The sequence below is a fragment of the Heloderma suspectum genome, chromosome 10 (genome assembly GCF_057233095.1).
Source record: "Heloderma suspectum isolate Gila_16-S chromosome 10, 16-S_ref, whole genome shotgun sequence".
In the NCBI taxonomy this organism is placed as follows: Eukaryota; Metazoa; Chordata; class Lepidosauria; order Squamata; family Helodermatidae; genus Heloderma; species Heloderma suspectum.
The window spans coordinates 6,368,658-6,381,010 of NC_139467.1; the positions used below are offsets into that span (position 1 = coordinate 6,368,658).

The following is a 12,353-nucleotide window of genomic DNA, read 5'->3' on the forward strand; positions in this document are numbered from 1 at the left end:
GTTGTTGGAGGAGCCAGGCATTCAAAGCTGTTAATAATCCATCAGTTTCCTGTTTCCACACAACAATGTTTACTCGGCTAAAAGCTGTCAGGAGGAAATAAAAACTGAAAATCGATGTTAACATCTCAGTACTGCACTTAAAGCAGCCAGGAGTAGGCTGCATCTGGCAGGCCACATGAGGGGGGAAGCAGCCCGAGGAGGCAGGGCAGGGACAACAAGAAACATGGTGGCTTGTTCCTCCCATAACTGAAGAACCCTGGAAACCCCCAAGGTTTGCAGATATAATTTTTTTTTTTTAAAGCAGGTGGGAGCCCAAACAGCCCACTGAGGTCTCAGCATGCTCAGTGACCACAGAACACTGACTGTCCGTTGGAAAATAAAAATGGACAATTGGGAGAGGGGACAGGGACAGCTCCATTTTGAGGGGGCCCTGGGGAAAGTGGATACTATCCCATTCCTATAGGGTAGTATCCAATGTCAGTCCTACATAGAGTAAATTCATAAATGAATGGGACAAGTTCATTTTGACTAACTTAAGTCTCATTCATTTCAATGGGTCTACTCTAGGTGGGACTAACATTGGCTACTACCATAATTTCCCACCCTGCCCTGACACGGCATCAGTCTGATGCATTGTGGGAAATTTAAATGGCAGTTTCTGGAACTAGACCAGCTTCCTACAGAAGTATTAGTCTGCAGCTCCCATCATTCCCAGCCAGCATGCTGGGACTTGCAGTCCAACACATCTGGAGGGCACCCACTTGGGGACAGCTCACCTAGACATTTTGCTGCAGCTCCAGCTAATATCGTAAAACAGCAATAAAATTTTAAATATCATACAACAGAACATTATAAAAACACAGCAATATATATATATATATATATATATATATATCTCAGCATTAAACCAATCAGTTGTGGAATGACCTGCCAGTTGAAATGCGCCTGCTTAATTAAAGCAGGAATTAAAGACTGTATTATTCCAGCAGGCCCTCCCTTTTTAGATCTCTGGTTCCTTTTGCTGACTCTTGTATATAAGCAGTGTTGCTTTCATTGTTGGATTTTTGTTAAATCGTTTTAAACTTTGTACGCCGCCTAGAGTAGTCATATATAGGCAGGTTATAAATTGAATTAAATAAACAAACAAACAAACAAATAAATAGGGCCTTATGGAATTTTAAAAAAGAAGTCTTAAAACCATGTTTAAAGACCAGCAGAGAGGTGGCTTGAAAGAGCCCCTGAGGAAGGGAATTCCACCACTGTTGGGACTACCATGATAAAGGCCTAGTCCCTGGTACCTTCCCAGCCTAACCTTCACTAGTGACGGACGAAAGAACAGGGCTGACGTTAAGATCCAGGCAGGCTCCAGTGGAGGCTGGTGGCTCCAGTTTCAGAGGGTTTCCATTCTGGGTTTTAGTTAGAGCCAGCCAGGACTCTTCAGGTGCTATCCAAGGTTCTGAACCCATTTTGGGGATAGGGCTCAGCACATGAGCCAACATGACAGGCTCACGTAGGTGCAGAAGGCCTTTCAAATAACTTGGACCTAGGCAGGTTAGGGCACAATGTTTAGCCAATAATAAAGTCCTACAACTCCTGGCATTCCCTAGCCAGCATTGGCCCCTTTTTACAAAGGTTACAAAGGTTAATGTGTAAAAATTAAGCAGTCCTCCCTATCTCCCTTTATAGCATCCTGGGAATGGTTGTCTGCACAGAGAGGCGGGGAGCTTTTGTGCTTATAGCAAACAGCAGTGGCGTGGCATGGCGTGGCGAGCCTCACAGGAATGCAACGCTGGCACTTTTTTTACTAGCAAGGATGCTGGCATCATCTGCCTCTCAGAAATCCCTGTTCCCTCTGAGCTTAGCTGCAATCCTCACAGTAGCTGGGAGGAAATGAATTTCCCCCCAGACAATATATTGTTCCCAGTTGTGATGTAAAATACGACTTACATAAGAACACCAGAAGAGCCCTGCTGGATCAGACCAAGGTCCACCTAGCCCAGCATTCTGTTCACACAGTGGCCAACCACCTGCCCATTGGAGACCCACAAGCAGGACATGGGTGCAACAGCACCCTCCTGCCCATGTTCCCCAGCAACTGGTGTGCACAGGCATCCTGCCCCTGATCCTGGAGGCAGCACACAGCCATCAGGACTAGTAGCCATTGCTAGCCTTCTCCTCCAGGAATTTGTCCAACCCCCTTTTAAAGCCATTCCAATGGGCAATTCAGACCCCTTAGCTTTACAAAAGACCTGCTCCTGGTAGATATGAGAACTGCTAGGACAAGTTTGTTGATATGGATCAAGGCAGATGCTTGAATCTTTGGTCTCTCTCGGGGCTCTGGGGACTGTCACGGTGAGCGCCTTCAAAATGTGCCACTCCACCGCTGGCTAGCACTGGTGCTTCTGTGCCGCTGCTAAGTGTTACACGGCCAGCCCTCCTTTACTACTGGCTCACTTCCCCCACTGTTTCCAGATCTTCCTTCTGTTGCCCCCACCATCCCTGGGCTTGTGACGCAGGCACGATCAGTCTGCTCCTCATGTATAAACTAAATAAAATGCTTTTAATTTGATTAAAATAAAGGCGGCCGGGGGGGGGGGGGGAGAAAGCCAGGGCAAAACCAGGATCAGCAAGAGACCTTTCCTCTCTCAATCTCTCTCTCTCTCTCTCTAAATATCAGTATCACAAGCAGCTCTGTGTCCTTTCATTTACATTAAGCTAATTAACTGCAAAACCAAGGTGGGGAAGAGGGACTGATCCTGCACTCTTACAGACCGATCCTAAGTGGTTTTACTCAGCAGCAAGTCTCATCATTTTCAAGGGTGCTTACTCCAAAGCAGGTTCATCAGGCTGTAGTCTTAGGGACTACTGCACTTCTCACATAGGATTGCCAACTTTTCTTACCAGTTCCCACTCCTGTGTCTTTAATAACAGTTGGCTCTGCAGATATTCTCCAGAGATAGTGGTTATCTTCACACCATTGCAAGCTTCCCATGGCAATTTCTGCGGAACAAGCTGCTTAAAGGATACAGAGCCAGAATGTGGGATTCTTTCTCCGGCTAGTTGGCAACACTACTGTCCCCACACACAATATTTCCCATATTTTAAATTGTTATTTTAGAAGCATTTTACCCTACTTTTCAGCCCCCAGTCCCCAGTCCCCAACATAAAAAAGCCTCACTAAAATCAACAGGATTTACTTTCAGGTTCTGGGATTAGGATCGGGGTCTTATCAGAGCTATCATTCTGATGTTTCAGTGGTTGTTCAGGGTTGTTTGGTTATCTGAACAAAGTTTGAACTCATTACCCCCACCCCCGCACACATGCAATATAGTAGCACCTGAAATCTTCAGTGCTGTGTACGACTGTGCAAACTGAAAGTAGACTGAGGCATCTTTTAGACATCCAATTCGGAGTAACTTCACACTTTCCAAATATTTTAGTTTGCTCTGTCAAACCAAATGAAGGTTGCCATATGATCAGAAAAGAAGAAAACGCTTGGCCTGCTCTTGTGCCTTGGATAGCAACCTGATGCACAGAAATCAACAGGCAAAACTTTTCAGAGCATAGAGAGAAACGAAATCAAGGCTAACCTTTCCAGATGCTGCTGCTGCTAAGTGCGCAGAAGCAGGGTCTCTTTTAAAAAGCTGGCAACCCCACACTGAACTAGGAAGATTCCAGGGCCTTAATAAAAACCCACTTCCAAGGTGGTCTGGAATTAATAGCCACAGGATAGACTGGCAACAGAGATAGATTCCCCGGCAGACATGCATGTACACAGAGAGAGAGAGAGACATATGCATGATGTGGGAAGATACCCAGACACAAACTGTATCTCTGTTTACTAGAAGGAAAAGCAGATGAGCTCTTACCTGTGAAGCGGAAGGTGAGCAATTGCTTCCTGACTGTGCCATCCGCTTGTGCATCTGGCAGTCCCCACGCTTGGTGCTCTGGCGTTTAAAGGCACCGTCTCCCGCGCCTTGTCAGGAGTGGGTGACTGTAGGGCAGGAGAGAGAGGAGGGGGCTGCTGATGGGGAAGAGACAGGACGGGGGTGAATAAGCAGTGCAGAGAGCAGGGGTGCTCCCCACCTCTCCCTCTGGGGACATGGCTCTGCTGTGCATCCTTGGAGGCACTTCTCAGTGGCTTTGGACCTCATCCAGTAGCACACATAGTCCAGGCCCTGTTCAGCAATGCGGGGGGCGGGGAGCAGCGTGGAGTGCGGGAGACCTTATTGCACGATCTGTTTGCCATTGCAGGAGTTGCAGACTATTGGATGTTTACTTTCCAAAGGGCAGGGGAAGGAAGGAAGGAAGGAAGGAAGGAAGGAAGGAAGGAAAGAAAGAAAGAAAGAAAGAAAGAAAGAAAGAAAGAAAGAAAGAAAGAAAGATGCAAGGGTGGGGGGAGCTTGTAAAACATTCTGTGCTCTTAACAATGCTATAAAAGGTATTAGAATAATAATTGAATATCAGCCCTTCCCAACCTGGTGTCCTCCAGATGTGTGGGGCTACAACTCCCAGCATGTCCCAGCCAGAATGCTGGGAGTTGTAGTCCAACATATCTTGAGGGTACCAGGTTGGGAAGGGTTGTTTTTATTTATTTATTTCTATACTGCCCAATGGGGCCGCGGTGGCTTAGTGGTTAAGACGCTGAACTGCAGACCGGAAGGTCGGCAGGACAGCAGTTTGAGACCCGAGTGCCGCGTGACGGAGTGAGCTCCTGTCTTCAGTCCCAGCTCCTGCCAACCTAGCAGTTCGAAAGCAAGAAATTGCAAGTAGATAAATAGGTACCGCTTCAGCGGGAAAGGTAACAGCGCTGCCTGCACCTCGGTCTTCCGTCATGCCAGCCACATGACTACCGAAGCGTCTTCGGACAGCGCTGGCTCTTCGGCTTAGAAATGGAGATGAGCACCACACCCTAGAGTTGGACATGACTGGTTGGGGACACCTTTACCTTTTTATACTGCCCAATAGCTGAAGCTCTCTGGATGGTTCACAAAAATTAAAACCACAAAGCGCAGCATAAAGCAATATAAAATATGAAAGCTTCAAACCACAATAAAACTGTACAACCAGAATAAAACCTAGGAAGCTGAAATGCTAAAATACCGGGAGAATATGGAGAGAATAAAAAGATCTTCACCTGGCGCCAGAAGGAGAACATGGAACAACGTAGGCGCCAGGTATACCTCTCTATGAAGCTCATTCCACAGCCGGGGTGCCACAGCAGAAAAGTCCCTCTTTCTGGTAGCCACCCGCCTCACTTCCTTTGGCAGGGGCTCATGGAGAAGGACCGCTAAGAATGATCCTAGGGTCTGGGCAGGCACACTGTTGTATATTATTGGAGAATATGGGGAAATTTTTTTTTTTCAATTTGGGAAATAGAGAGCTCACATCTAAGATAATTTGGGTGGGTGGGAAACTATGCCACAATCTATGCTTAATTTCTAAACAAAGAAGTGTGGGGGCTTCAGCCTTCCTGGAAGCCTCTGACCTGAACCCCTTGTGGCAAAATGCGGGCAAGTGGGGCCTGGCTATGTTAACATAGCTATGTGTAAAAGTACCCACTACATTGGCTCAAATCTAGTTTCTTCTTCGTGGTTAGTCTCTGTGTTCCAGGACTAGGGTTGCCAACTGACCCAGGAAAAAGTGGCCTGGCCTGCTCCTGTGCCTCTAATAGCAGCATGATTTGCAGACAGAAGCAGCAGAAGCTTTTAACAACCTGACGTTCATCATTAGCTTTTGCTAATTTCTGCCAATCCAAGTTGCTGTTAAAGGCACAGGAGCAAAAGGTGATTAAAAAAAGAGAGTTGGCAATCTTATCCAGGAACTTTAAAACAGGGTAGGGGGGGTTGTTCCTTGGTTGAAATTAAGTGCTGGTCACCATTTTATATCTTTATGACTTTTTATTTTATCTTTTTAATCAGAGCTCACATCTTCCCTAGAAACCAGCCTACTCCTGCTGTTTAAGTGGAGAAATGGCAAGTGACAATCCAGTCTTCCAGGAAATCCTAACTGCCCACGTGCTCCAATTATCCCTATTGGTCATCAGGGACAACCCAGATTTTCTGGTAATAACTTCCATGGAGTAGCCATGTTAAGTCTGTTGCAAGAATCTCGTGACACCTTATCGAGAAGTTTGATTCTATTTGTTTAGGCTTAAATCCAGACAATGGTTTCCCCTCCCACTCCAAGTGTTAATTAACATAGCAAAGCTAGGATGATTATGTTATCACCAGTCACTACTGTTGTGAATAGTTACTGTGATTATATTGTATACATTAAGCTTAACATAGAATTGTCACAGACTGTACCTTTTGCATTTCATGGTTATTTGGTCTTGCTGTTTACAATGATTTTCTCTACATCTGCCAGCTGAGAATAATGCTTCATGCCTCTGATGATGTGATCTCTAGTCCATGAAAGCTTAAGCCATGGCATAACAAGTATATTTGTCGAGTATGTTCATCGTTACCATACAAAAAGCCCTCTTCGTTGGTTTTTCTGGTCAGTGGCCCTGGAATATCATTTGCCCTGTTTTTTGCCTTTTGGGAACACTGGGTTAATTTTTGTGAGTGTGAGTTCGTAGAGTGGTCATTCTTTAGCATTTAGAGTCTTCCCTAGGGTTTCTGGAAGTGAAATCTGAGGCTATAATCCCATGGCCACTTTCCTAGGAGTACATCCCACTGAACTCAATACAGCTTACTTCTCAGTAGACCTGTATAGGATTGCACTGCAAATTGCAGAATGGATGCATCTTGTCTCCAGCATGTATGCACATGCATTAACACTAAGGCACATGCGTGAACGCTAAGGCATCATGCCGGATACAGCAGCCTTCCCATGGCCAGTGGGGAATTATGGGAGTTGTATCCAACACATCTGGAGGGATGCAGGTTGAGGGAAGTCCTAGTTCCTCATTCCGCTTGCCATTTTGCACACTGTGGCCACCAAGATATATTTTGAACTGTTGACACCTATGTCTTTAACCAAAACAACAAACACCCTCTCCTTGGCTTTCAAATCACTGCAGGAAAGAGTCTGCTGCAGATTAAACAAATGCAGCCGGCGGAGTACACCTTCAGCAGTGTGCAAGTGAGTGTGTAAGACTCAGGCAGTAATCATTGGAATCAGAATTCAGGAGTTAGAAACCCTACCTCTGTGTTCTTTTGTGAAATGCTGGCGAATATGACCTACCCTGGAACTTCAGGAATTGCTCTTGCTGTAATCTATCAGTCTAGGCCTCAGGAGACTGTTTAGTTAGTCATGACAGGCTTTGATACATTTGGAGGAAGAAGGCAAAGAATAAAATATCACGGCTGCAATAAAAGCCCTGGAAAGCTTGCTATGACTCAACTAAAGCCATCCACACACTGCAAGCTAAATTGGAAAGTGGAGGGGTGTAGCAGCAACCACACAGAGGGCGTGAGGTGTAGTGGTTAAAACATCTGCTGTGACGGTCTTCCAAACAGCAGGCATTGCTCCATGTCTTCTCTCATCAGGGCCGGCCCCACTATTAGGCACTGAAGCCATTGCCTCAGGCAGCAGATCCTGGGAGGTGGCAGCAAGGTGTAGGAGAGGGAGCTGTGGGTTACCCGGCTGGCCATGTGCCCCCTAAGCTAGCCTGCTGCCTTCAGGTTTGGTAGAGGATGCTCTCCCATTGTCAGTGTTGAAGACAGATTCAGTTGCCAGTCCAGTCAGCTTTTGCACCTGGAATGGGAGCGGGTACCACCTTGTTCTTTGCTTCAGGCAACAAAACATCTTGGGCCGGCCCTGTCTGCCATACAGCATACACCTACCAATTAGAACAGGTCTACACGACTCATGACCCAATGAGCCAAACCTCACCCATCAGCCAGGTAGGGCAGTCCACAAGAGTCAGCTTCATAAACCTCCTGGTGGGTTTCTCTCCCGCCTCCAAGTGCCTCCTCCAAGCGAAGCTGGGAAGGCAGCAATGAGGGAGAGGGCCTTCTCAGCCCATCTGTGGAACGAGCTCCCTGATGAGGTCTGCCTGGCGCCAACATTATTATCTTTTAGGCACCAGGTTAAGACCTCTCTCTTTGCCCAGGCATTTGGCAGCACATGATGAGTTTAATCGGTCCTGGATGTGTCTTTAGTTACGACTGATAGTTCAGTGTTGTTTTTAGTTATGTGTTTGTGTATATTGTCTGTGTGCTTCTATGTGCTTTTTTGTAAATGGTTTTTAAACTTTTTATATTGTATTTAATGTTTTAACTTCTATAAACTGCCCAGAGAGCTTCAGCTATGGGGGGGGGGGGGGTATAGAAATGCAATAACAACAACAACAACAACAGATTTTTAAGTGCCTGGCCAGCCACAATTTTTTAAAAAGTGACCTTGTGGTTGCCAGCTTTTCAACTGACCCCTGCTGCTGTGCCTTTCACAGTAGTTAGCAGATGTACAGCCTATGCAATGAAGAGCTTTCCCTGCTAATTGCTGTGGATCGTGCTGCTGTTAACGTCACAAAAGCAGAAGCCAGTTGAAAAGTTGGCAACCCTAAGGAGGGCTGGGTGTTGTAAGCTGTGCAGCCTCTATTTGAAGAAGCACTGTTTCTGCAACAGATGCGCTTGAGCATTCCTCACCCCAGTGCTGGCTCCAGGTTTTTGAGGGCCCCTGGGCAAGACACCCTCCATGGCCCCCTCCCTCAGCGAGGCTACCTTCTCACCACCACTGTTGCCTGCTCCTGTTGCTCCTCATCTGCTTTTGCACCCTTGCTCCCACTTGCTTACTTGGTAGGCAGAGAGCCAGTGAACAGGTAGGTCATGGCTTCTGCTGCTTCTCCCTCCTTCTCATCGCCACCCTTGTCTGGGCCAGAGCAAGAGGCAGGTGAATAAGCAGTTTGCAAGATGAAGAGGAGGAGCAACTCCAGGGGGCTGTTGTCACTGGGTCCCTGCTGGAGTGTGGGCCCTCGGCCTGTGCCCAAGCATGCCAGCCCTTGATGCCAGTTGTTGTTGTTCAGTCGTTCAGTCGTGTCCGACTCTTTGTGACCCCATGGACCATAGCACGCCAGGCCTTCCTGTCCTGCGCTCTCTGCCGGAGCGTGCTCAAGTTCATATTCATTGCATCCGTGATGCTATCTAGCCATCTCATCCTCTGCCATCCCCTTCTCCTTTTGCCTTCAGTCTTTCCCAGCATCAGGGTCTTTTCCAGGGAGTTTTCTCTTCGCATTAGGTGGCCAAAATATTTCAGCTTCATTATCTGTCCTTCCAATGAGCAGTCAGGGTTGATTTCCTTTAGGATGGACTGATTTGACCTCCTTGCAGTCCAGGGGACTCGTAAGAGTCTTCTCCAGCACCACAGTTCGAAAGCATCAATTCTTCGGCACTCAGCCTTCCTTATAGTCCAGCTCTCACAGCCATACATTACTACTGGGAAAACCATAGCTTTGATTAGACGGACCTTTGTCGGCAAGGTGATGTCTCTGCTTCTTACTATGCTGTCTAGGTTGGCCATAGCTTTCCTCCCAAGGAGCAAGCGTCTTTGAATTTCAGGGCTACAGTCACCGTCTGCGGTGATCTTGGAGCCCAAGAAAGTAAAATCTGTCACTGCTTCCATTTCTTCCCCTTCTATATGCCAGGAAGTGATAGGGCCAGATGCCATGATCTGAGTTTTTTTAATGTTGAGTTTCAAACCAGCTTTTGCACTCTCCTCTTTCACCCTCAACAAGAGGCTCTTGAGATCCTCTTCGCTTTCTGCCATTAGGGTGGTATCATCTGCATATCGGAGGTTGTTGATAATTCTCCCGGCAATCTTAATTCCGACCTCTGATTCATCCAACCCAGCATTTCTCATGATGTACTCTGCATATAAGTTAAATAAGCAGGGTGACAATATGCAGCCTTGTCGTACTCCTTTCCCAATTTGGAACCAATCGGTTGTCACATGTCTGGTTCTTACTGTTGCTTCTTGACCCTCGTACAGGTTTCTCAGGAGACAGGTAAGGTGGTCTGGTACTCCCATCACTTTAAGAATTTGCCACAGTTTGTTGTGATCCACACAATCAAAGGCTTTAGCGTAGTCAATGAAGCAGAAATAGACGTTTTTCTGGAATTCTCTTGCTTTCTCCATGATGCAGCGAATGTTGGCGATTTGATCTCTAGTTCCTCTGCCTCTTCTAAACCCAGCTTGTACTTCCGGTAGTTCTCGGTTCGCATACTGCTGAAGCCTAGCTTGTAGGATTTTGAGCATCACCTTGCTGGCATGTGAAATGAGCGCAATTGTGCGGTAGTTTGAACACTCTTTGGCATTGCCCTTCTTTGGAATTGGAATGTAAACTGACCTTTTCCAGTCTTGTGGCCACTGTTGAGTGTTCCAGATTTGTTGGCATATTGAATGCAGCACTTTAACAGCATCATCTTTTAGGATTTTAAATAGCTCAGCTGGAATACTGTCATCTCCGCTAGCTTTGTTGTTACTAATGCTTCCTAAGGCCCACTTGACTTCACTCTCGAGGATGTCCGGCTCAAGTTCAGTGACCGCACTATCATGGCTATCAGGGACATTCAGATCTTTCCTGTATAGTTCTTCTGTGTATTCTTGCCACCTCTTCTTAATCTCATCTGCTTCTGTTAGATCCCTGCCTTCTTTGTCCTTTATCATGCCCGTCTTTGCACAAAACGTTCCCTTGAGATCTCCAATTTTCTTGAAGAGATCTCTAGTCTTTCCCATTCTGTTGTTTTCCTCGATTTCTTTGCATTGTTCATTTAAGAAGGCCTTCTTGTCTCTCCTAGCTATTCTCTGGAACTCTGCATTCAGTTGGGTATATGTTCCCCTTTCTCCCTTGCTTTTCGCTTCCCTTCTTTCCTCAGCTACTTGTAAAGCCTCATCAGACAGCCACTTGGCTTTCTTGCATTTCTTTTTCTTTGGGACGGATTTCGTTGCTGCCTCCTGAACACTGTTACGGACCTCCGTCCATAGTTCCTCAGGCACTCTGTCTATCAGGTCTAATCCCTGAAATCTATTCCTCACCTCCACTGTATATTCATCAGGGATATGATTTAGGTCATACCTGAATGGTTTAGTGGTTTTCCCAACGTTCTTCAATTTAAGCCGAAATTTTGCAAGAAGCAGCTCATGATCTGAGCCACAGTCAGCTCCAGGTCTTGTTTTTACTGACTGTATGGAGCTTCTCCATCTTTGGCTGCAAAGGACATAATCAATCTGATTTCGATATTGACCATCTGGTGACGTCCATGTGTAGAGTCGCCTCTTGTGCTTTTGGAAAAGAGTGTTTGCTATGATCAGCATGTTCTCTTGGCAAAACTCTATTAGCTTTTGTCCTGCTTCATTTTGTACACCAAGGCCATGCCTGCCTGTTATCCCGGTGATTTCTTGACTTCCTGCTTTAGCATTCCAATCCCCTATGATGAAGAGGACATCTTTTTCGGGTGTTAGTTCTAGAAGGTGTTGTAGGTCTTCATAGAACCGATCAACCTCAGCTTCTTCGGCCTCAGTGGTTGGGGCATAGACTTGAATTACTGTGATGTTGAATGGTTTGCCTTGGATTCGTACTGAGATCATTCTATCATTTTTAAGATTGTACCCCAGTACTGCTTTTCCCACCCTTTTGTTGACTATGAGTGCTACTCCATTTCTTCTAAGGGATTCTTGCCCACAATAGTAGATATGATGGTCACCTGAATTAAATTCGCCCATGCTTGTCCATTTTAGTTCGCTGATTCCCAAGATGTCAATGTTCAATCTTGCCATCTCTTGTTTGACCACCTCCAGCTTACCTTGATTCATTGATCTGACATTCCAGGTTCCTAAACAATATTGTTCTTTACAGCATCGGATTTTCTTTTCACCGCCAGACACATCCACAGCTGAGTGTCCTTTCGGGTTTGGCCCAGCCGCTTCACTCTTTCTGGCGCTACTTGGAAATACCCTCTGCTCTTCCCCAGTAGCATATTGGACACCTTCCGACCTGAGGGGCTCATCTTCCGGCGTCATATCTTTTAGCCTTGTGATACGTTCCATGGGGTTTTCTTGGCAAGAATACTGGAGTGGGTTGCCATTTCCTTCTCCAGTGGACCACATTTTGTCAGAACTCTCTGCCATGACCTGTCCATCTTGGGTGGCCCTGCATGGCATAGCTTATGGCTTCACTGAGTTACGCAAGCCCCTTCGCCACAACAAGGCAGTGATCCATGAAGGGGGCAGTGATCCATGAAGGGGCTTGATGCCAGACCTGCCGCCTATCCAAAAAACAAACGGCTGTCATGACTGCTGAGGTTTTAAAAAGAATAAGACTGCTGGAGCAAGAAAGGACATCTACCAACATCATGGCAGAATTATGCATGCACAGTATCCCCCAGCGCATGTGCACACAGACAAAG

The 12,353-nt window shown here is 46.4% G+C and overlaps 1 protein-coding gene across 2 annotated transcripts in view; it reads right to left on the bottom strand.

Moving 5' to 3' along the window:
- Positions 1–12,353, bottom strand: part of GIPR (gastric inhibitory polypeptide receptor) — a 53,715-nt gene that overhangs the window by 36,910 nt on the left and 4,452 nt on the right. The window contains exon 2 of one of the 2 annotated variants that reach the window (XM_084814319.1): positions 3,870–4,024. The exons of the other annotated variant lie outside the window; for it this stretch is intronic. The gene's annotated coding sequence lies outside the window, so the exon portion shown is untranslated. The remainder of the gene's footprint in view (positions 1–3,869; positions 4,025–12,353) is intronic. 2 annotated transcript variants of the gene reach the window in all.